General features: G+C 37.4%; 1 long non-coding RNA gene across 1 annotated transcript; it reads right to left on the minus strand.

Moving 5' to 3' along the window:
* Positions 1-885: 885 nt before the first annotated feature.
* Positions 886-24,188, minus strand: LOC135102742 (uncharacterized). Its single transcript, XR_010269756.1, has 4 exons — positions 23,624-24,188; positions 21,781-21,912; positions 5,585-6,075; positions 886-1,361 (listed from the first exon to the last, which is right to left on the minus strand). It is a non-coding gene; the product is annotated as an uncharacterized LOC135102742 (long non-coding RNA).
* Positions 24,189-24,234: the final 46 nt, after the last annotated feature.

Here is a 24,234-nt window from a genome sequence, read left to right on the forward strand (position 1 = left end):
TTGTGGGTGATGGAGATCTGCACAGCACTCTTCTCTTGGTGGGTGGGTAGCTGTAGAAAAATTCATATAAATAGAGATGTCAGATGTAGGTAAAATAGAGAAATGTTGATTTGATTGTGAACTAAATCCCACAACTTATATTATCTTTGATAAGAAAGGTTTCGTTTAGACCATGAAAATTGGATAAATGAAGCTGAGCATTATTTTACTGCAACAAGAAGGCACACAAAGTGAAGGAGATCGCATACTTGACTTTAGTTTGTTGTTCCTTTGATGGGGAACTTGTATCATTGTTAAAAGCTTAAATCCTGTAAAATAGCATGGATACATCTGAATCTTTATTCAGTCAAAAGTTTATATGATGTGTAGACTATTCAAGCTTGCCAGCCTGGAGCCTGGAGCCTGCTTGTTGTAGAGTTGTCCTATGTTCTGTAGATTTTCTTGATATTATAAACAATTATGATAAAATTTTTGTAAACAATTTTGTTCTTTATTTCTTTCAGTATCAGATTCAGTATTTTCTCCATCTTATGGCAGCATATATTTTCAACACAGAGTGAGGGCAGTGTCTTTCCTCCTGTCCACTACCCCAACTTCTACTCCCAACACTACTATAGCAATGAGCGGTCTTGTGTGGTGGCTGAGGATTCTTTTGAAGAGGACAATGCTTCTGCTTCATCTGAGCAGGTCAGAAGGTGGATGGCAGCAGTACTAGTAGCAGACTGGTGTTACCTTGATGCTACTGCTACATTGCATTATTTGCATAGTTTTTTTTTCAGTTGTCATGGACTTTGTGTAATATATATAAAAGTATATGAAGCTCAAGAAACTTGTTGATAAGGTTTATGTTCAGCATACAAATTGTAGGATACATAGACAAGGATTGAAATATCATTGCCACAATTCCTGACAAAGCATTTTGTGCCACAGAATATTCAGCAATGTAATGTTTGTTTGGCAAACAAACCAGTTTCCCTGAATGATAGCTTTATTTCTGCAGGTTAATACAGTCTCTCTATGGGGGAGAGTTTGGAGACAAAAGCCAAGCATATATATATATGTGGTTTGTGAGCCAAGCACACTGATCATTACATTATCATGTGTAGTTTTAATATGTAATTTAGATCAAGGACAGTGCAGTGATAGAGGAAAAATTATTCACTAGATTTTTTCAGAGAAGTTTTATGACATAAAGGATTAATTGAACGATCAGTATATATATTGGCTCACTAGCTGCATCTCTTTAACACAGAAAGCTTTCACTAATTATCTTGGCCCAATTCATTAAGTGCATCGCTGTTGTGGGAGGGAAGATATGCAGTGTTTCCCTGCCATCTGTGGGAGTTACATTCCAGAGCCTCCTGCAAATAGTTAAAATCTGTGAATATGGGAAACCATCCTTATAAGGATCAGAACTACCTATATTTATAGTTTAAACCTTAAACTATGCATCTCACATTTACTAAGCAATTCACTTTAAGACAATAAAAAACAGTTATTATATGTATAGTACATGATATTTTAATTAAAAAATACAGTGCACTATAAAATAAAAGGGGAATAAGTTGATATGTACAATAAACCCTTGATATAATGAACTTCTATTTACCAAATTTCAGGTATAACAACCTATTTAAGGCTGCTGTCTGCTGCCTCTCTCTCTCTCTCTCTCTCTCTCTCTCTCTCTCTCTCTCTCTCTCTCTCTCTCTCTCTCTCTCTCTCTCTCTCTCTCTCTCTCTCTCTCTCTCTCTCTCTCTCTCTCTATACACATATATAGCAAATTTTCATCTCAAGTGACCCACTCTCCCCCCATATGTGTTCGTTATATCTTGGGTTACTGTAATTTATAACTGAAAGAATAATTTGGGCTCTTTGGGCTGAAAGACTGAGCTGGTGGTGACACCTGGCAACTCTGAAAACTCCCCATTAGTTAGGTTAGGTTAGGGAAAACTCCACAAATATGCAAAACCATGAATATGTGAGGGAACGCTGATATATGCTATCTCTTATTTGTTGTAGATGTATTCCATTCTATTGGCACAGAACAATAGGAAAATGGCATCAAGGAAGTAGGGATGCCACCAAACTTTATGAGACTAGACATAACCTTGCACATAGAATTGCTGAACATAAAGGTATTTCTCCTTGAACTAATAATCAACCAGCTGTTCCATCATTTTCAGCAATAAGTTCCCATTCACATGAACATGATCATCCCTTTTTGTGACAAAGATTTCAGAATACTACGCAAGACAGAGTCCAATATGGATACAAAATTATTAGAGGCAATATATATTACACACATAAATCCAGTACTGAATAATAACTTAACATCAAGTCAATCACATATTGTAAGATAATGTTTCGGAGGCCCGTTCCAATACCATTATCATAGTGTAGGAACCCAACTATTTCAGTCCCTCTCTCATTGCCATACAGGCAAGATGTGTGTGGATACTTATTGTTTTCTGTCAATCCAGTTTATAATCTTGGTGCTTGTAGTGTTTTGTTTTTTGTGTGTAGTGCCATATGATGTGAATTATATACAACTTTTACATAGTATTTTATTGTTTTTTTTAGCTTGAAGGTGCCTGCAGAAATAGGCAAAACAGCAACTGACGAAAGAATAAAGTTGAAGGAAACTGGAGTTTCCCTGCAAAACAAGTTATCAAGAAGACCTATACAATGTGTGTGTATATACATATATATATATATATATATATATATATATATATATATATATATATATATATATATATATATATATATATATATATATATATATATATATATATATATATATATATATATATATATATATATATATATATATATACATATATATATATATATATATATATATATATATATATATATATATATATATATATATATATATATATATATATATATATATATATATATATATATATATATATATATATATATATATATATATATATATATATATATATATATATATATATATATATCCTTATCATAATGCTCTTCATTGGCACTTGAAGCATGCATCACACTTTTGTATGATTGATCGTATAATTTTTCCTGAGTGGCCCAATCACCCACACTATCACATTCACTATCCAAGTCCTTCCTTCAGCCTTGACACACGCACTGTAATGATGGAACAGTATGTCACAACTAGATAAGTGTAATCAACTAGGTTAACACACACACACACATACAAGTATTTTTGAGGGCTTCAAGGAAGAGGATCTCAATGTAGCTCATATAAATACATGAATGTGGATAACTAAAGAAGAAAATGTGAAAATACAAGAAGCTTAACAGCGATGATAAAGGCATGGAAGGAAGAAACAGAAGTGGGTGGCGACAATGTAAAAAAAGATATCCAGTGATATAATAGAGATGGAAAGGGAAAAAGAAAACAAAGAACTGAGAAGAGGTGACAAAAATAGTGGACTTAAATAAGAAATACTGTGAAGAGATTAAGAAACTCAAGAAAGAGAATGAAGAATTAAAGAAAACTTTGCAAGAGAGGTTAGGGTTGGAGGAGTGAGAGTTAGTTACAGAGGAAGTCAAAGGTTGGAAAGAGAGAGAACAGCAAAAGGTGGACATGGAGGACATAACAAGGCAACAGCAACAGAAACAACAAGGATATGGAAAAGCAAGTGATTAAAATAATAAAGGAAAAAAGTAATCTTGTGAGAGACACAGTACAGAGAAAGATGTGTATGGTGGTATTTGGGATCAAGGAAAAGAACCTACCCATGAAAACAGCTAGAGAGAAAGAAGTGAAAAGAACTAAGGAAATTATAGCAGAAGTGGCAGAGGAAGGAGAGGGGAGAGTCGAACAAATTGAAGAGGTTTACAGGATCGGAAAGTATGACAAAAATAGAACAAAGCCAATGTAAAACAAGAATCATGTCACAAACAGCAGCAGAACATGTCTTGCAAAGAACAGGAAAATTGGCAAAAGCAAAAGGATTGAAGGAAATATGGATAAAAAGAGACATGAACAAAGAATAGAGAAGTAAACTAAAAGTCAAAAAGTGAATAGAGAACAGGAAAGTTGTGGACATGAAAGTGAGGAAATGGTGGCACAAAGATGCCACACAAGACCACCAAACAGAAGTTTAAAGATTATGTATACTAATGTAGATGGTTTGGTGTTCAGCCTACTGGAACTTGAAGACTATTTAAAGAACAATAAACCAGATGTGGTATGTTTAACAGGAACCAAACTAGAAGAGGAAATAAAGTTGGGATTTGCAAAGGAAGGATACAGTACATGGAAGAGGGACAGAAAAGGAAAGGGAAGAGAAATGATGATATTGGTAAAAAAGGATATTGTTGTTGAGGAAGTGGAATATGGTGATGGAATGGTAGAAACAATGAGTGTTGTGATTAAGATCAAAAGATGTGAAAAAAGGAAAATCATTGTGAAATACATACCACCAAAAACTAATGCATGGTAGACTAATAAATTCAAAAGTATGCAACTAGAAACAAAAAAATAGTATGGAGGAAATGATAAGGAAAGGTAACAAAGTACTCTTAGTAGGTGACTTCAACACTAAAAGAATTAACTGGGAGGAGATGGAAGTAACAGAAAATGTTGGGTCATGGAGTGAAGAACTTATGCAAACCATGATGGTGAATACAACGAGACAGTGGGTGAATGAGCCTATAAGATGTAGAAGAGAAGAAGAACCATCACAGCTGGATTTAGTGTTTATGAAAACCCCAGAAAGTAGACCAAGTATACATTGTCTGAGTTCAATGGGAAGAAGTGATTATGTGACAATAGAGATAGTACTACAGGAGGAAACAGTGTTGCACAGGAAAGAACAATACAGAAATTGGAGACAGAACTATGCTAAGGCAAACTTTGCAGAGCTTAGTAAGTTTTATTGAAAAATTAAATGGAAAGAGCAATTTGAAGGTAAAGTAGTGCAAGAAAAATATGAGATATTTTTGAGCAAGTATAGAGAGGGGATGCAACAGTTTGTACGGTTATAAAATGAAAATTGGGAAACATGAACGGTATAATGGCAGGTGTGTAGAAGCAAATAAGAACATGGAAGAAAATGGCTATGGCCTGTTTTAAGACTATACAAGTGGAAATACCCTGGTCTGAGGCAATTTTCTCTCTCTCTCTCTCTCTCTCTCTCTCTCTCTCTCTCTCTCTCTCTCTCTCTCTCTCTCTCTCTCTCTCTCTCTCTCTCTCTCTCTCTCTCTCTCTCTCTCTCTCTCTCTCTCTCTCTCTCTCTCTCTCTCTCTCTCTCTCAAACAAAAAATAAAAAGGTGGAGAAACAAGGGGAAAGGGAGATGAATGAACAGAAGGTAGCCAAAATCAAATTTGTACATTTGTGTGTGTTTGCATTTGTTTCTTATTTGTATTTTCACAGATTGACCCAAATCTAAATTACCATTTTTAATGAGAGAGAGAAAGAGAGAGAGAGAGAGAGAGAGAGAGAGAGAGAGAGAGAGAGAGAGAGAGAGAGAGAGAGAGAGAGAGAGAGAGAGAGAGAGAGAGAGAGAGAGAGAGAGAGAGAGAGAGAGAGAGAGAGAGAGAGAGAAATCACAAATACTTACTAACCTGGAAAGTGGAGTCCTTGATGATAAATTGGCTGGGATCAGCAGGGTGAACTGTGGCAGAAGTTTGGTGCATGGCAAATATGGCTTCAGGATGAGTAAATGGAGAGGCAGGAGGGAGTGATGGTTGTGGGGGAGATGATGAGTGAGCAGAAGGTGAGAAGGATGAGGAGAAAAAAGGTGATGGTGCAGAGAATGATGAGGAATGGACTAATGGGGAAGAGGAAATGTGAGATAATTTTGAGGACTGGAAGGCAGTAATAACGTAATAACAGGTGGTGTAGTGCTGAGGTGAGTATGGTCTGAGGCATGGCCAGGAGCTGCTGTATGACCAGATTTCTGAGTTTCCAGTGAAAGTGTCTGGCCAAGAGTTGGAGATCTGGCAGAGAAGCTGTGGCCAGAGGAAGGAGGCTTGGCTGCTGCACTAGACCCATAGACCACATCTTTGGAGTGGCTTTGGCCTTGAGGTGCAGCCAGGTAGCTGTAGCTCACCACCTGCCAGAGAAAAGTTTTTTTAACCTCACTGCCTGTCAGGGAAGAGCTTTTTTAATTTCCATTTTAATCTTACATGATTAAGGTCATATGATTAATAGTTATACCATCTTCTGTATATCTAGCCTGGAGGTTGAGATGTGATGGAATGATTCCAAATGTGAATGTATACCATATTAAATCCTTGTCTCTACTTTCCTCCAAATGAGATCCATGGGCCTTGTATAAAAAAGTTGGGAGTCCAATCTTTTAAAACTAGTAACTCTAATATTAGAGATTTGAGAGACAGAATAAAGCATAATTAAAGCTTTGATAAGCATTTATAAATCTGTACATTCTTTCAATTTTTTTTCACCATTTTTGAATGGCATATTGGAGTGATTTGAGTCAGAAATAACAATTTTGAACACTTTTGTTTCTATTTGTTGGTAATGTGTAATACCACTGATGAGAGACAAACTTTGTGCTTGGAAGGAAAGAACTGACACCCTTGCTCTATAAATTCTGCTTCACTGCATGCCACAAGTTTTATAATTTATATCAGAACTATTTCTAGACTAACCACTTCATAAGCATAATCATTTTGTCATCACAGTTTTCACTATGCTGCCTTATCACCATTGTGCTACAGTGATCTCAGATGCTTCTGATTTCATAATGAAAGTTAGGGCTCACTTTAAAACCAGTTGACAACTGATAGTCTAAATTCCAATCCAAGAAATGAATTTTGTATCATCAATGAATGAAAGTGCTTGATTGTTCTACAAGTTTGGTGAGGATTGAGGTTGCTGGTTAGTTCTGGGGAGTAGATTAGTAAAATTCTGAAGAAGTATTTTTTAACTGTCTTCACCCAGGAAAACATGCAGGAAATGCTGGATAGTGAGATTTTTAGAGCAGAAGAGAATGAGAAGCTGAAAGATATTACCATAATTAAGGAGATAGTGGAACAGGTGATAGATAGGCTAAGAAAGTTCAAGACACCAAGACCAGATGAAATATATCCCAGAGTAGTTAAGTTTAGGAAGGGGGATATAAACCCAGGGAGGAGTTAGGATTCTTTTAATCTCTAACGTTTCAGCTGAATAGCCATCCTCAGAGAGACTGATTTACATGAGTGAAAACACACTATCTATAACAACATACAAAATTTTCTCATTTGACATTAGTACAGAGTATTGCCATTCTGGCGTGTACCTCACCTAATTTTATTTTCCTAGTCAGGAAGTTGTTGCTGCAAATTCTGAACGCTCTTAAGTAAAAAACAATAATCACACCAGATTTGACTCTCATGCTGTGGGCTGAAAGGTAGTGAATGAAATCGTCCTTATTGGACGTTCATTCACTACCCACAGCATGAGAGTCAAATCTGGTGTGATTATTTATTTTTACTTAAGAGCGTTCAGAATTTGCAGCAACAACTTCCTAGAGCAAGAAATACGATATATCATATCAACTTTCAAAAAGCTGGGTTATCCCGAAGGGCTCCTTGTTAGGCTTAAGAATAAGGCAAAGAAAATAACAACTGAAAACAAAGAGAATAAAGATCCCTGTACAACCAGCGAAAGAGAGAGGTATATATGTGTACCAAATTCGGACAAGGCTTCCATAATTAATAAATATTTGTCTTGAACAGGATTAAAAATAGCAACATTAGCGGGAGAGAAAATTGGTGAGCTAACGAGGACTAAAGACACCAGACTTGTTAATAATAACAGCGTAGTGTACAGCATACCATGCAAAGGTTGTACAAAGCAGTACATAGGAGAAACAGGCAGGGGACTTAAAACAAGAATAGCAGAGCATAGGAAAGGTGTTTTAAAACACAACACATCAAACTCCCTTGTATTGCACATAGAAAAATGTAAACACTTACCAAAATGGGAAGAGGCTAAAGAAATTAAAGTTGGATTGAAGAAAAGAATGAGAAAAGCTATAGAGGCAGCCCTCATAACAACTAGGGAAGTCATTAATCACAGAGAAGGTTTTATCAGGTGGGTGGGTAATTCCGCCAGATTGGCCCTCAGGTCAGGTACAAGGAAAATCCCCAGTAAAGGCTCGTCACATAGGCAGATAATGCCACCTGACTAGGAAAATTAAATTAGGTGAGGTACACGCCAGGATGGCAATACTCTGTACGAATGTCAAATGAGAAAATTTTGTATGTTGTTATAAATAGTGTGTTTTCACTCATGTAAATCAGTCTCTCTGAGGATGGCTATTCAGCCGAAACGTTAGAGATTAAAAGAATCCTAACTCCTCCCTGGGTTTTTATCCCCCTTCCTAAACCCAACTACTTGTCAACATGAACAGTTCATATCCCAGAGTACTTAAGGAATGCAAAGACGTTATTAGTGAACTGTTAGTTTCTGCCTTTAGGAAATCACTTGAGATACCGGTAATGTGGAGGCAAGTGAATATAGTACCCAGCTTTAAGAAAGGAGATTTAAGCTTAACTTCTGTTGTAGAAAAAATAATGAAGTCAGTAATAGTAAAGAACATTAGGGAACATTTAGACAAACATAACTTGATAAATTGGTCACAGCATAGCTTCACGAAGGGGAAGTCTTACCTGACAAACTTGTCAAGATTTTACTGTAAAGTTTACATGGCAGGAGATAATGGTGATAGTTATGACATCCTATATCTGGACTTCAGTGAAGTGTTTGACAAGGTACCCCATCAGAGGCTCCTGAGAAAGGTTAGGGCACACGGAATAGATGGGAAGGTGTTAGGGTGGATAAGGTTGTGGCTAAGTGACAGGCGACAGAGTCGTAATAAACAGCTCTAAATCCGAGTGGGATTAAGTAATTAGTGGGGTGCCACAGGGATCAGTATAAGGGCCATTGATGTTTTTAATATACATCAGTGACTTGGATAGTGGAATTAGTTGTGACGTTAGTAAATTTGAGGATGACACGAAGATAGGTAGATTAATTAGATTAGAATTGGATGCCATCCCCTTGCAGGCAGATTTGGATAGGATGAACGAATGGACAGACAGATGGCAAATGCAGTTTAATATCAAGAAATGCAAAGTACTTAGCATAAGTAGAGGAAATCCACACAGAAGGTACACAATAAACAATGAATCTCTGGTAGGTTTAGGGTACAAAAAGATTTAGAATTTATAGTTAGCTCTAAATTCCATATAAGAAAGCAATGCATAGAGGCCAGAAACAGGGCAAATAGGATATTAGGATTTATTTTTAAGAGTGTTAAAAGTAGAAGTCTCGAAGTAATATTAAAGTTATATTTGGTGCTGGTCAAACCTCATCTATATTATGCTGTGCAGTTCTGGTCCCCCATATTACAGGAAGTATATAGGTCTTTTAGAATCAATACAAAGGAGAATGGCTAAAAGGATACAAGGAGTGAGGAGTATTCCTTACAAAGAGAGATTGAAGCTGTTAAATTTACATTAAGAGAGATGTAGGTTGAGAGGGGACCTGATAGAAGTCTTTAAATGCTATAAGGGTTACAACACAGGGGATATAAGCAAAATTCTTAGGATTAGTAACCAGGATAGATCAACAAATAACAGTTTTAAGCTTGAAAAATTTAGTTTAAAAAAGAGATAGGAAGGAATCAGTTCTCAAATAAAGTGGTAGATGAATGGAACGGACTCAGTAATCAGGTTGTTGGTGCTGGGTCATTAGGAAGCTTTAAGAGAAAATTAAAGATTTATGGATGGGGAGAGATAGGTGGAAATAGGTAAGTATATTTCATACAGGAACTGCCACATGTATGCCTGATGGTTTCTTGCAGCTTCCATTTTTTATGTTCTTATATTCTTATGAGTATGTATCTTGAACCTAGATTTAGGAAAAAATTGCTTGTCTTATTATCACAGGGATATTGATCATAGAAAAGAAACACTCATCTTTTGTACTTACATTTTTTTATTTTTATTTTTATTTTTTTTTTTTTGTGAATGTGAAAGAAAATGCCCTGACAGAATTATTTTTTCTTTTTAAGGAACATAATGAAAAAAAGTTATATTTGCAATTGTCATGTTTGGAATGATTGGGTTAACTATAATTAGCCTTAGTTTGTGTTGGCTACACACACTGGATCATGTGTGTTGCTGCTGTGATTATTAATGAGTGTAATTTCCAGATATGTGATTTCAGTACTCAACTAGCAAGTCAGTTAAACACACATGATTTATTCAAAGCAAAAGACTATTCAGTGTGTTTGAAGACTACTTGATATTGATAATAAAACCCATCTTAATGCTTACTTTCAGGTTTTTTTTTCTGATTTTATTTTCAGACAAGGATATGTTCACATTGTTGTTGTTGTTGAGGAGAAACTGTTGTCTTAGTGAGCTATGAAAACCCTGACCCATTCATAGCTATGAATGTTCCATGGTTCTTAGTTGCGAATGATTTTGCTTTAAAAAATTACCAGCACTAAGATGTTCATAGCCCACTAAGATAAATCTTAGAAGCATCTGGGAATGTGGCTTCTGGCTCCTCAGGGGTATGTTGTTGTCCGTCATAATAATGAAAGGCTTATGTGTTGTGTAAAAGTAAAATTAAGATAGCAGCTTGTTATTTATGGATAGCAAGCAGGCTGGAGGGAGGGAGAGTGTGAAGTGTGTGGGTGTCGTGGCGGGGAAGTGTCTCAGTGTGACACGTGAATCACTGCATGAGCTGTCATTGGCTGACTCTTCTCGTGCTGCTGTGGCGAGGGAGTTATTCTCTCTGGCCCCAGCAACTGATAGCTATCACTCAAGCGTGACAAAAAGGTTCTGTGGATAATTTCACTTGGATGGATTTTGACCCTAATGTGGGGTCCATTCTGATGTCTGCACTCTCTCTCGTCACGTTAGGAAGGTTGGGGAAGACAATGCAATAAAATAGTAATTTTGACCACAAGGGCACATAGATCACTCTGGCTCTGGGAACCTCATATAATATCTGATGCAATATGATCATAGGATAGTGCAATTAATTTTTTTTTTTTTCCCCTTTCCCCCCCTTTTTTCTTTTCTTTTTTTTTTTTTTTACATAGGAGGGACACTGGCCAAGGGCAACAAAAATCCAATAAAAAAAAAAGCCCACTGTGATGCTAGTTCCAGAAAAGGGTCCAAACCAGTAGTCAAAAATTAAAGGATAAGTGTCTTGAAACCTCCCTCTTGAAGGAATTCAAGTCATAAGAAGGTGGAAATACAGAAGCAGGTAGGGAGTTCCAGAATTTACCAGAGAAAGGGATGAATCATTGAGAATACCAGTTAACTCTTGCATTAGAGAGGTGGACAGAATAGGGGTTAGAGAATGAAGAAAGTCTTATGCAGCAAGGCTGCAGGAGGAGGAGAGGCATGCAGTTAGCAAGATCAGAAGAGCAGCTAGCTTGAAAACTGCAGTAGAAGATAGCTAGAGATGCAATATTGCAGCGATGAAAGGAGGCTGAAGACAGTCAACTGGAAGAGAGGAGTTGATGAGACGAAAAGCTTTTGATTCCACCCTGTCTAGAAGAGCAGTAATAGTAGAACCTCCCAGACGTGTGAAGCATACTCCATACATGCACGGATAAGGCCCTTGTATAGAGTTAGCAGTGGGAGGGGTGAGAAAAACTGGCAGAGATGTCTCAGAACGCCTAACTTCATAGAAGCTGTTTTTAGCTAGAGATGAGATGTGAAGTTTCCAGTTCAGATTATAAGTAAAGGACAGACCGAGGATGTTCAGTGTAGAAGAGGGACAGTTGAGTGTCACTGAAGAAGAGGGGATAGTTGTCTGGAAGGTTGTGTCGAGTTGATGGATGGAGGAATTGAGTTTTGAGACAATAAACAATACCAAGTTTGCTCTGCCCCAATCAGAAATTTTAGAAAGATCAGAACTCAAGTGTTCTGTGGCTTCCCTGCGTGAAATGTTTACTTCTTGAAGGGTTGGACGTCTATGAAAAGATGTGGAAAAGTGCTGGATGGTATCATCAGTGTAGGAGTGGATAGGACAAGAAGTTTGGTTTAGAAGGTCATTGATGAATAATAAGAAGAGAGTGGGTGCCAGGACAGAATCCTGAGGAACACCACTGTTAATAGATTTAGGAAAAAAAAGTGACCATCTAACACAGCAGCAACAGAATGGTCAGAAAGGAAACTTGAGATGAAGTTACAGAGAGAAGGACACAAGCCATAGGAAGGTAGTTTGGAAATCAAAGCTTTGTGCCACACTCTATCAAAAGCTTTTGATATATCCAAGGCAACAGCAAAAGGTTCACCAAAATCTCTAAAAGAGATGATTGAGACTCAGTAAGGAAACCCAGAAGATCACCAGTAGAGCGGCCTTGACAGAACCCATACGGCAATCAGATAGAAGGTTGTGAAGTGACAGGTGTTTAAGAATCTTCCTCTTGAGGATAGATTAAAAAACTTTAGATAGGCAGGAAATTAAAGCAATAGGACGGTAGTTTGAGGGATTAGAATGGTCTTCCTTTTTAGGAACAGGCTGAATGTAGGCAAACTTCCAGCACGAAGGAAAGGTAGATGTTGACAGAGTTGAAAGAGTTTGACTAGGCAAGGTGCAAGCACGGAGGCACAGTTTTGGAGAACAATAGGAGGGATCCCATCAGGCAACCTGTCTTTATATACCTTTCAAATCAGTAATTAATTAGAAAGTTATTATAATATCTGTACCACTATTTCTTACCATAGATAGTATACATTTAGTTCAGATAACACTCCATTCTTGGCATCACACTTATTGAAACATCACACAACATCTCTATAATGGTCAGAAACAAATCCATGTAGCCATGCACGGTGTGCACTGTGTTGTGTATTTACCTAGGTGTAATTTACAGGGCCCGAGCTACACTCATGTGGTCCCATCTCCATACCTATACATATCTAATTTTTCCTTTAGTTTGTGTACACTTGTTGCCAAAACTATACATATCTTCTTTTAGTCCATTCCAAACTTCAGTGTGTCTTTGTGGAAAACTATTCTTTGTGTTGTTTAGACATCTTCTTTTCCCCTGCTTATGTGAGTGTCCCATTCTACTGTCATGACTGCTTGTCTCTTTTAGTAATGGTTTTGTCATTACCAACTTCATTTTGTTTGCCAACTTGTAGATAGTTATCAAATCTCTTTCTCTCCTTTGTTCCAGTATTGGTAAATCTATTTTTTCTAATCTTTCTTCATAACTTAATTCCTCAAATTCTGCCACCATTTTTGTTGCTATTGTTTGTATTCTTCCTAACTTGTTTACATGCTTCTTACATAGAGACTACACAACTGCTGCATATTCCAATCTAGGTCTTATTATCATAGGGATTATTTTTCTCATCTTACTTTTGTTCATGAGGTAAGAAGCTGTACTATGTTTCATAGTAATCTGTAAATGTTCTCCATATTCTACCTGTATGCTTCTCTGGTTGGAAGTTATCTGGCTTTACTACTCCTAGATCCTTTTCTTCCTGGATCCTTTTAATATATTCGTTTTCTACCTTGTATGTCCAATGTGGTCTTCTATTCACTTCTGCACATCTCCATCATATGACATTTGCTTACATCGAATTTAACTTCCCATTTTTTGCTCCATTCACAAATTTTATTGGTCATTTTGTAGATATTCACAGTCTTTGCAACTTTTTATTTCTTTCTGTAATTTAGCATTATCTGCAAATAGGCTGTTGTAGCTATCAATTTTTTCAAGAATATCATTTATATAAACAATGAACAATACCATATTGGTGATAGTACTGACCCTTGTGGCACACCACTCTTTACTGTTTTCCAAACCAACTTTTCATCATTAGCTACTGTTCTCATTTCTCATCATTTGAAGTAATTTTCTATCCACTTTATACTTGTCCCATGTAGTCTCTTAATATTTTCAAGTTTCCACATAAGTCTTTCATGGGGGAACCTTGTCGAAAGCTTTTTATCAGATCTAGTTATATACAGTCCACAAATGCTTCTCTTTCCTACATGATGTCATCACTCTTGAGCTGAAGCTTAATAGATTTGTTACACATGATTTTCTTTTCCTGGAGCCATATTGTTTGTCTGTTATTATTCCTTCTTTTATAAGAATTCTGCTGCCCATTGTGTGTGTGTGTGTATGTGTGTGTGGGGAGGGGGACAGAATTTGATAATGACACTGACATTACAGTTGTTACTCTTCCTTCATAATGTCCAATTAGTGATTGGGTGCCAATTATACCAGAGACACTCTTCAGTGAATTCTTTCACTCATAATACCCCATAATCAATGATCTAGTGCCTCTAAATATTACAGTAATAAAATTATTTTGTAATCACCTTTCAAAAAGCATTACCTACTCAGCTAGACTACCAGTATGCAGAAACTTCTGCTAGCCCCTAAGCAACGGGTGTTTTGTGCAGAAACCTCTTCTTGTAATGAGTTTTTAGAGAAAAATAACTCTTATTCCTAGTTATATCTCATTTAGTACAGATTCTAGAATAATGAAACTTACAGCATAAGAAGCACCTATCCTTCTCCATTCTAGTGGTACTTTTGTCTGACTCATTATTTTAGTTCAACAGGAAGTAAAGGTGTGTTCATTATGCTGGATATAGTACTGGCTACAGCTCACTTGCCCCACCTGCCCTCACTGCTTTCCCCACATATCAAAAGGAATGTTCTTCCACTGTGACTCCTTGTCTAACAGCACTTAATGGGAGTGGATGAGGTTAGCTTGCATTTGCACTTAGCCATTCATTAGGATGAGGGCAGATCACCTCCTTCCATGATACTTGCCTTGTATAGAATACCAGATGGCAAGTCACTAAAAGTGGTAGGGAGCAGCTTTGTAAATGTTGCTAAGTTATGTTCAAAATATCTCTCTCCCACTTTCATTTTAATTTAAGGATTGAAAATCATGAGGCACATACATTCATTACCCATCAGAGCCCTGAGATGCACACCACTGTGTTGCTTGTTGCTCAGGGGGTTAAAATTATTGATACCTGAGAGATGTTACTCTAAAAACTGGAAAAATAAATAACAGGCAGCTCTAAATAAATTATATACTGTCGACAAATAACAACAGTAGCTTATGTAAAAAGGAACATAAATGCTTAGTACACATTTTTAGACCTCAGCTAGGATGTGAAAACATGAGCTAAAGCTAAACTAGATGTGATGTACTTTATGATTATGTCAGCTAAAGGCTTGTCCTTTAAGCTTGTCAGATCTGGTTTCAATCCCTGGTCACATCCACTTCCCATGTTTATAAATTTTTTTTTTTTCATAATTTTTAATTTTGTAATAGGAAATGTATTTCTTTGTTTAACTATGACATTGGCAACATGGTGGTGGGATAGTCTTAAAAGATTTCATATAGGGGAAAGAATAAAGCCTAGTACGAACTTATGATGGCATTGTTTTGTTGAGTCAAACAGGAAATGAGTGTCCCACCCAAAAAAGGGAGAAAACATGAATGGAGCAGGGGCTTCCTAGTGAATACTCTGGTAAACCTTGCAAGACCAGAACCACACTTCCCAGACACACACTTTGGATTGTTTGGATACTTATTGTAGCACATTAAATTAATGAAACATCAGAAATTAACCTAGAAGGAAGAGCCATGTAATGCAGTGATAGGACACAAATATGAGCCAAAGCTAGATTAGCTGTGAGGTACCTCATGGTCCAGTTAGTTAAGGCTTGGTATTCTGGTATGTTCATTCCTGGTTCAGTCCCTGATCACATCTACCTCCCTTTTTTTTCTTTTCTTCCCCTTCATGTAGGAGTGGCACAGGCCAAGGGAAACAAAAATTCCAGCAAAAAAAAAAAAAAAAAAAACAGCCACTGAGGTGCCAGTCCCCAAACAGTCAAAAATGTTAGTCAAAAATACAAGTTAAGTGTCTTGAAACCTCACTCTTGAAAGAGTTCAAGTCACAGGAAGGTGGAAATACAGAGGCAGGCAGGGAGTTCCAAGGTTTACTAGAGAAAGGGATGAATGATTGAGAATACTGGTTAACTTGCATTAGGGAAATGGACAGAATAGGGATGAGAGAAAAAAGCAAGTCTTATGCAGCAAAACCAAGGGAGGAGGGGAGGCATGCACTTCACAAGATAAGAAGAGCAGTTGGCATGAAAATAGCAGTAGAAGATAGCAAGAGATGCAACATTGCAGCAATGAGAATGAGGCTGAAGACGGTCAGTTAGAGGAAAGGAGTTGATGAGATGGAAAACTTTTGATTACACCCTATCTAAAAGATAGCATACTACATACATGGACAGATAAGGAGGGGTGGGGGTGAGAAAAACTGGTGAAGAAGACTGATGCCTAACTTCACAGAAACTGTTTTAGCTAGAGATGAGATGTGAAGTTTCCAGTTTAGATTATGATTAAAGGACAGAGGACAGACTGAGGATGTTCAGTGTAGAGAAGGGGGACGGTTGAGTGTCACTGAAGAAGAGGGGATAGTTGTCTGGAAGGTTGTGTCGAGTTGATAGACGGAGGAATTGAATTCTTGGGACACTGAACAATACTAAGTTCACTCTCCCCCAGTCAGAAATTTTGGAGAGATCAGAAGTCAGGAATTCTGTGGCTTCCTTGTGTGAACTGTTTACTTCCTGAAGGATTGGACATCTACAAAAAGACGCAGAAAAGTGCAGGGTGGTATCATCAGCATAGGAATGGATAGGACAAAAGTTTGGTTTAGAAGGTCATTGATGAATAATAGGAAGAGAGTGGGTGACAGGACAAAACCCTGAGGAACACCATTGTCAATAGATTTAGGAGAAGAACAGGGACCATCTACCACAGTACCAATAGAATGGTCAGAAAAGAAACTCGAGATCAAGTTACCAAGAGAAGGATAGAGGCTGTAGGAGGGTAATTTGGAAATCAAAGCTTTGTGCCACTCTATCAAAAGCTTTTGATATGTCTAAGGCATCAGCAAAAGATTCACCAAAATCTCTAAAAGAGGATAATCAAGACTCAGTAAGGAAAGCCGGATCACCAGTAGAGTGGCATTGACGGAACCCATACTGTTGATCAGATAGAAGGTTGTGAAGTGATAGATGTTTAAGAATCTTCCTGTTGATGCATTAAAAACTTCAGATAAGCAGGAAATTACAGCAACAGGATGGTTATTTGAGGGATTAGAACGGTCACCCTTTTTAGGAATAGGCTGAATGTAGGCAAGATTCCAGCAAGAAGAAAAGATAGATGTTGATAGACAAAGATGAAAGAGTTTGACTAGGCAAGGTGCAAGCACAGAGGAGCAGTTTTGCAGAACAATAGGAGGGATCCCATCAGGTCCATAAGCCTTCCGAGGGTTTAGGCCAGCAAGGGCATGGAAAACATCATTGTGAAGAATTTTAATAGGTAGCATGGAGGATGGAGGAGAGGGAGGAACAAGCCCTGAATTGTCCAAGGTAGAGTTTTTAGCAAAGGTTTGAGCAAAGAGTTCAGCTTTAGAGATAGATATGATAACAGTGGTACCATCTGGTTGAAATAAAGGAGGGAAAGAAGAAGCAAAGTTATTGGAGGTGTTTTTGGCTAGGTGCCAGAGATCACGAGGGGAGGTAGATCTTGAAAGATTTTGACACTCTATTAATGAAGGAGTTTTGGCTAGTCGGAGAACAGACTTAGCATGGTTCCGGGCAGAAATATAAAGTGCAAGAGATTCTAGTAATGGAAGGCTCAGGTACCTTTTGTGAGCTACCTCTCTATCATGAATAGCAGGAGAACATGCTGTGTTAAACCAAGGTTTGGAAAGTTTAGGTATGGGCAGAAATATAAAGTGCAAGAGATTCTGGTAATGGAAGGCTCAAGTACCTTTTGTGAGCTACCTCTCTATCATGAATAGCAGGAGAACAGGCTGTGTTAAACCAAGGTTTGGAAGGTTTAGGTCGAGAAAAAGAGTGAGGAATGTAGGGCCCGATGCCAGACACTATCACCTCCGTTATGGGCTCGGCACACAGTCTCTGGCACAGAAGCAGTAGTCATTCCAAGGAAATTCAGCAAAATACCTCCTCAGTTCCCCCCAACTAGCAGAGGCAAAACACCAGAGGCACCTCTCCTTAGGAGATCCTGAGGATGGATTGGAGCAATAGGACAAGATACAGATATGAGATTGTGATTGGAGGAGCCCAATGGAGAAGATAGGGTAACAGCATAAGCAGAAGGATTAGAGGTTAGGAAAAGGTCAAGAATGTTGGGTGTATCTCCAAAACGGTCAAGGATATGAGCAGGGTGTTGCACCAATTGGAGGATAGCAAAGTTGAAGGCTAGTTCACCATGATGGTCAGTGAAGGGAGAGGAAACCCAAAGCTGGTGGTGAACATTGAAGTCTCCAAGAATGGAGGTCTCTGCAAAAGGGAAGTGAGTCAGAATGTGCTCCACTTTGGAGGTTAAGTAGTCAAAGAATTTCTTATAGTCTGAGGAGTTAGGTGAGAGGTATACAGCACAGATAAATTTAGTTTGAGAGTGACTCTGTAATAGTAGCCAGATGGTGAAAAACTCGGAATATTCAAGAGTGTGGGCACAACAGCAGGTTAAGTCATTGCACACATAAACGCAACATTCAGCTTTGGATTGAAAATGAGAATAAAGAAAGTAGGAGGGAACAGAAAAGGGGCTATTGTAAGTTGCCTCAGACACCTATGTTTCAGTGAGGAAAAGAAGATGAGGTTTAGTAGAGGAGAGATTGTGTTCTAGAAATTGAAAACTAGATTTAAGACTGTGAATGTTGCAGAAATTAATGAAGAAAAAGTTGAGGGGGGGTCTCAAGAGACATAGGGTTGATACCAGAAGACACTAGCCTTGATGAGCATCACCAACAGGACACATCAAGAAAATTTTAAGTTGGTTTTTACCTAATTATTTTTTATTATTTTATTCATAATACTGTACATGCATATCATAAATAAAGATGAGGTTTACTAGAGGAGAGGTGATGTTGTACAGATAGAAAATTATATCTAAGACAGCAAATGTTACACAATTTAATGAAGAAAAGTTATAATATACCAGTAAAATGCCTTGGAAGGCGATTAACGAGCAAAGATGTCAGTAATGCATCAGTGGAAGGGGTATTTCAAGAAGAGAGAGAGAGAGAGAGAGAGAGAGAGAGAGAGAGAGAGAGAGAGAGAGAGAGAGAGAGAGAGAGAGAGGCAACTTCAGGCACCCCACACATCATGCACTTGCCTAATATTCAAATCACTCTAGCTCAAAACTCTACAAGAGCCCAGTGGTTGTGCTATATACCACTTGGTAGGAAATTTCATTTTGTGTTCAGTGGTATCTATCCGCTCTCATTGAGATAAAAGAAAATTGATGAAAATTGCAGAAAACTGATGGTCACTTTACAAAAAGTTTTGTATTGTATTTTGCATATGCACAGTAGTGTTGCAAATTTCACATGATTTTTCATCATAACTTGTATTACTCTTATTACCAACAAAAATTTGAGCTTGATCAGTTAATTACTTAAAAAGTTGTAATTTTGACTTTGTGCATGTACAGTGCTACTTCAAAGTTGACGTAAGGAATTTTATTAAAATTATAACATGACACCTCTTAAGTTTCATTAAAACTGGTTGAGTAGTTTTTGAGAAATCCCATTTCTGACACCCTTCTACTTTTAGTAAGTTAACTTCACCCAATAGAAGAGATGAAAGCTATATCATAAAAAATTGATAGAGGTGTGCTATTATATGATGCTAATTTTGTTACGATCAGCCACGTAGTTCTGGAGATATTAGCGATTGAATAGGGTTATGGTCAGACCGAGCCAGGCCCCTCAAAACGAAACAACAACCTCCATAGTAAACTTTGTTTCGCTCATAATTAATTTCTCACTCTTTCATAAAAGAGAACATAGTTATCCATTCAATCATGAGTTCCCCTTCAATACAGGGAGTGTAATATAAATATACCTCCCATATTTATAATATATGAATTTCTCACTCTTTCATAAAAGAGAACATAGTTATCCATTCAATCATGAAGAGTTCCCCTTCAGTACAGGGACTGTAATATATATACCTCCCATATTTATAATATATGAATTTCTCACTCTTTCATAAAAGAGAACATAGTTATCCATTCAATCATGATGAGTTCCCCTTCAATACAGGGACTGTAATATACATACCTCCCATATTTATAATATATGAATTTCTCTCTTTCATAAAGGAGAACATAGAGTTCTTTGTTTAATCATGATTAGTTCCTTTTCATTACATGGACTGTACTAAATACATATTTTTTCTTAAGCTACTTTTTTAGAATACTTTTGGCTTAAGTTGAGAACTTGACCGCCCTGATTTGAGGAATGGTGAAGTGGAGCCACCAGGCACAATATCTACCAATTCACAAAACAGAGCAATGACTAAATTTTGACTTCTCTATTTCCTTAGTTTGGTGGCATCCCTACTTCCTTGATGCCATTTTCCTATCGTTCTATGCCAATAGAATGGAATACATCTACAACAAATAAGAGATAGCCTATAGCAGCGTTCCCTCACATATTCATGGTTTTGCATATTTGCAGAGTTTTCCCTAACCTAACCTAACTAATGGGGAGTTTTCAGAGTTGCCAGGTGTCACCACCAGCTCAGTCTTTCAGCCCAAAGAGCCCAAATTATTCTTTCAGTTATAAATTACAGTAACCCAAGATATAATGAACACATATGGGGGGAGAGTGGGTCACTTGAGATGAAAATTTGCTATATATGTGTATAGAGAGAGAGAGAGAGAGAGAGAGAGAGAGAGAGAGAGAGAGAGAGAGAGAGAGAGAGAGAGAGAGAGAGAGAGAGAGAGAGAGAGAGAGGCAGCAGACAGCAGCCTTAAATAGGTTGTTATACCTGAAATTTGGTAAATAGAAGTTCATTATATCAAGGGTTTATTGTACATATCAACTTATTCCCGTTTTATTTTATAGTGCACTGTATTTTTTAATTAAAATATCATGTACTATACATATAATAACTGTTTTTTATTGTCTTAAAGTGATTTGCTTAGTAAATGTGAGATGCATAGTTTAAGGTTTAAAATATAAATATAGGTAGTTCTGATCCTTATAAGGATGGTTTCCCATATTCACAGATTTTAACTATTTGCAGGAGGCTCTGGAATGTAACTCCCACAGATGGCAGGGAAACACTGCATATCTTCCCTCCCACAACAGCGATGCACTTCTGTGTTAAAGAGATGCAGCTAGTAAGCCAATATATATACTGATCGTTCAATTAATCCTTTATGTCATAAAACTTCTCTGAAAAAATCTAGTGAACAATTTTTCCTCTATCACTGCACTGTCCTTGATCTAAATTACATATTAAAACTACACATGATAGTGTAATGATCAGTATGCTTGGCTCACAAACCACATATATATATATATATATATATATATATATATGCTTGGCTTTTGTGTCCAAACTCTCCCCCATAGAGAGACTGTATTAACTTGCAGAAATAAAGCTATCATTCAGGGAAACTGGTTTGTTTACCAAACAAACATTACATTGCTGAATATTCTGTGGCACCAAATGCTTTGTCAGGAATTGTGGCAATGATATTTCAATCCTTGTCTTTGCATCCTACAATTTGTATGCTGAACATAAACCTTATCAACAAGTTTCTTGAGCTTCATATACTTTTATATATATTACACAAAGTCCATGACAACTGAAAAAACTATGCAAATAATGAAATGTAGCAGTAGCATCAAGGTAACACCAGTCTGCTACTAATACTGCTGCCATCCACCTTCTGACCTGCTCAGATGAAGCAGAAGCGTTGTCCTCTTCAAAAGAATCCTCAGCCACCACACCAGACCGCTCATTGCTGTGGTAGTGTTGGGAGTAGAAGTTGGGGTAGTGGACAGGAGGAATGACACTGCCCTCACTCTGTGTTGAAAATATATGCTGCCATAAGATGGAGAAAATACTGAATCTGATACTGACAGAAATAAAGAACAAAATTGTTTACAAAAATTTTATCATAATTGTTTATAATATCAAGCAAATCTACAGAACATAGGACAACTCTACAACAAGCAGGCTCCAGGCTCCAGGCTGGCAAGCTTGAATAGTCTACACATCATATAAACTTTTGACTGAATAAAGATTCAGATGTATCCATGCTATTTTACAGGATTTAAGCTTTTAACAATGATACAAGTTCCCCATCAAAGGAACAACAAACTAAAGTCAAGTATGCGATCTCCTTCACTTTGTGTGCCTTCTTGTTGCAGTAAAATAATGTTCAGCTTCTTTTATCCAATTTTCATGGTCTAAATGAAACCTTTCTTATCAAAGATAATATAAGTTGTGGGATTTAGTTCACAATCAAATCAACATTTCTCTATTTTACCTACATCTGACATCTGTATTCATATGAATTTTTCCACAGCTACCCACCCAGCAAGAGAAGAGTGCTGCGGAGATCTCCATCACCCACAATAAGTCCCTGAAATGCCTAAATAAACTTGGGATTCATGTCAAATAAAAACAAAACTCACTGGGACATAGTACACATTTGTAAGAGTCCAATGCAAGACTATCCCACCATCTGTGTACGAGTACCATGGAATGCTCCCAACAACTGGAGTTACCCACAACTGAGCTGCACTTGGTGCCAATAACCACTCATTCTCAGATACCCAACTCCTAAGCAAATCAATGCTGCATCTGATTACCACTAGGACAATACTTAGTAAAAATTAACAAAGGTGGGGAGTTCCTCAGTCTATTACCATTACTGGGTAGGATACAGATGGAGAAATAGTACAAAAGACAGTTCAGTATTTGGTACAGTAGAGAACACTAACCCTCACCTATAGAAAGAGATCAGCCGTCAATACTTTCAAAGGAATAATTTCATCACTGTAAAATGGTTCTTTTTCAGGTCCCTTCAATAAACCTTGCATGTCACTAGGTCATGGACCATGCTTCTATGAAAAGGCACAGATCAATGCCTCTTATGAAAGAGCACAGAGTTGATCAGGAATGAAAAGAGAAAAACTTAACTGACTTTGGAATCAAATATCTAAACTACATCTCTGTAAAAAAGATAGGGAGACTGAAAGAAATTTAATTGGAAAACATTCTATACAACATGGACAACCAAGGTCATGTGACCTTCTTAACATAACTCCTCCTATCAAATCACAATCTAAAAGCTTAAACACCTGATACCTTGAGCCTCCTACACACATTATGAACAGATGGTTCCCAGCCTTTTTTTTAGGAGATTAGTACAATGCCATGTTAACCTTCACATTATCATCCAAACATCAATTTAAAAAGCTAAATACTTATCAAGTGAATTTACACATGCTTCAACACTCAAATACAGAATCCTGCACACAAACTTGACATGCCTTTGACAACTTTTTTATTGTCATATAAGAGAAATAATAAATCACCACCTCATTTCCTTTCCTCTTATGTTGCTTAGTGTTTTGAGGACATGCTGCCATACATACATAGCAAAACACAAGTACAAAAATTAAGAGTGAAACATTGTGAAAACAAGGAATAAATATGTTTCATGTGACAGCATAGGAAGTGAAGCACAAGAAGTACAAGTGGCTAGGTGTACAGGCCACACACCTACCTGGCTTGGTCTCAGGTTCAACACCCGGGCTTGGAGGGCACGGCGGCCATGCCTGCTGCTAATGACCTGGCCTGTATCTGGTTTATTCGGGCTTCATCCTCAGCCATCAAAAGCTTGTTGTTGATAATTCTGTGCCATCACCAGGAAATGGAACAGAAGGAAAGGGGAGGTGAAGAGAAAAAAGACAGTGGGTAAGGATATAAGAACTTCTGAAAATATGCAATAAAGGGAGAATGGAAAAAGGAAGATGAAAATGAAATTTAGGAGATTACAAGGAGGTTGGTGGGTTCCCCTTGTTACTAATACTGTACATACTGTATATGGATGAATAAAGCTACAAAATATCTTTTATCTTGCCTCCTTAAAAAAAAGTCAATACTGACCTTCATTAGCATCCTTAAAAATTTCATCAGATACAAAACAAAACTGCTGTTATAGTGACTTAAACACTCCATATCATCTGTCAGCCCCTGCAGGCTCCACACTGAATAAAAGGGTCACACCTGTCAGTACAGCAGTCATGTGAACCTTTATGACTTGTCTCACCGTACTTGCACACAACCAAAATATATAAATGACCACATATTTTACACTTCCCTCAGCTTGTTAAG

The sequence above is a fragment of the Scylla paramamosain genome, chromosome 8 (genome assembly GCF_035594125.1).
Source record: "Scylla paramamosain isolate STU-SP2022 chromosome 8, ASM3559412v1, whole genome shotgun sequence".
Classification (NCBI taxonomy): domain Eukaryota; kingdom Metazoa; phylum Arthropoda; class Malacostraca; order Decapoda; family Portunidae; genus Scylla; species Scylla paramamosain.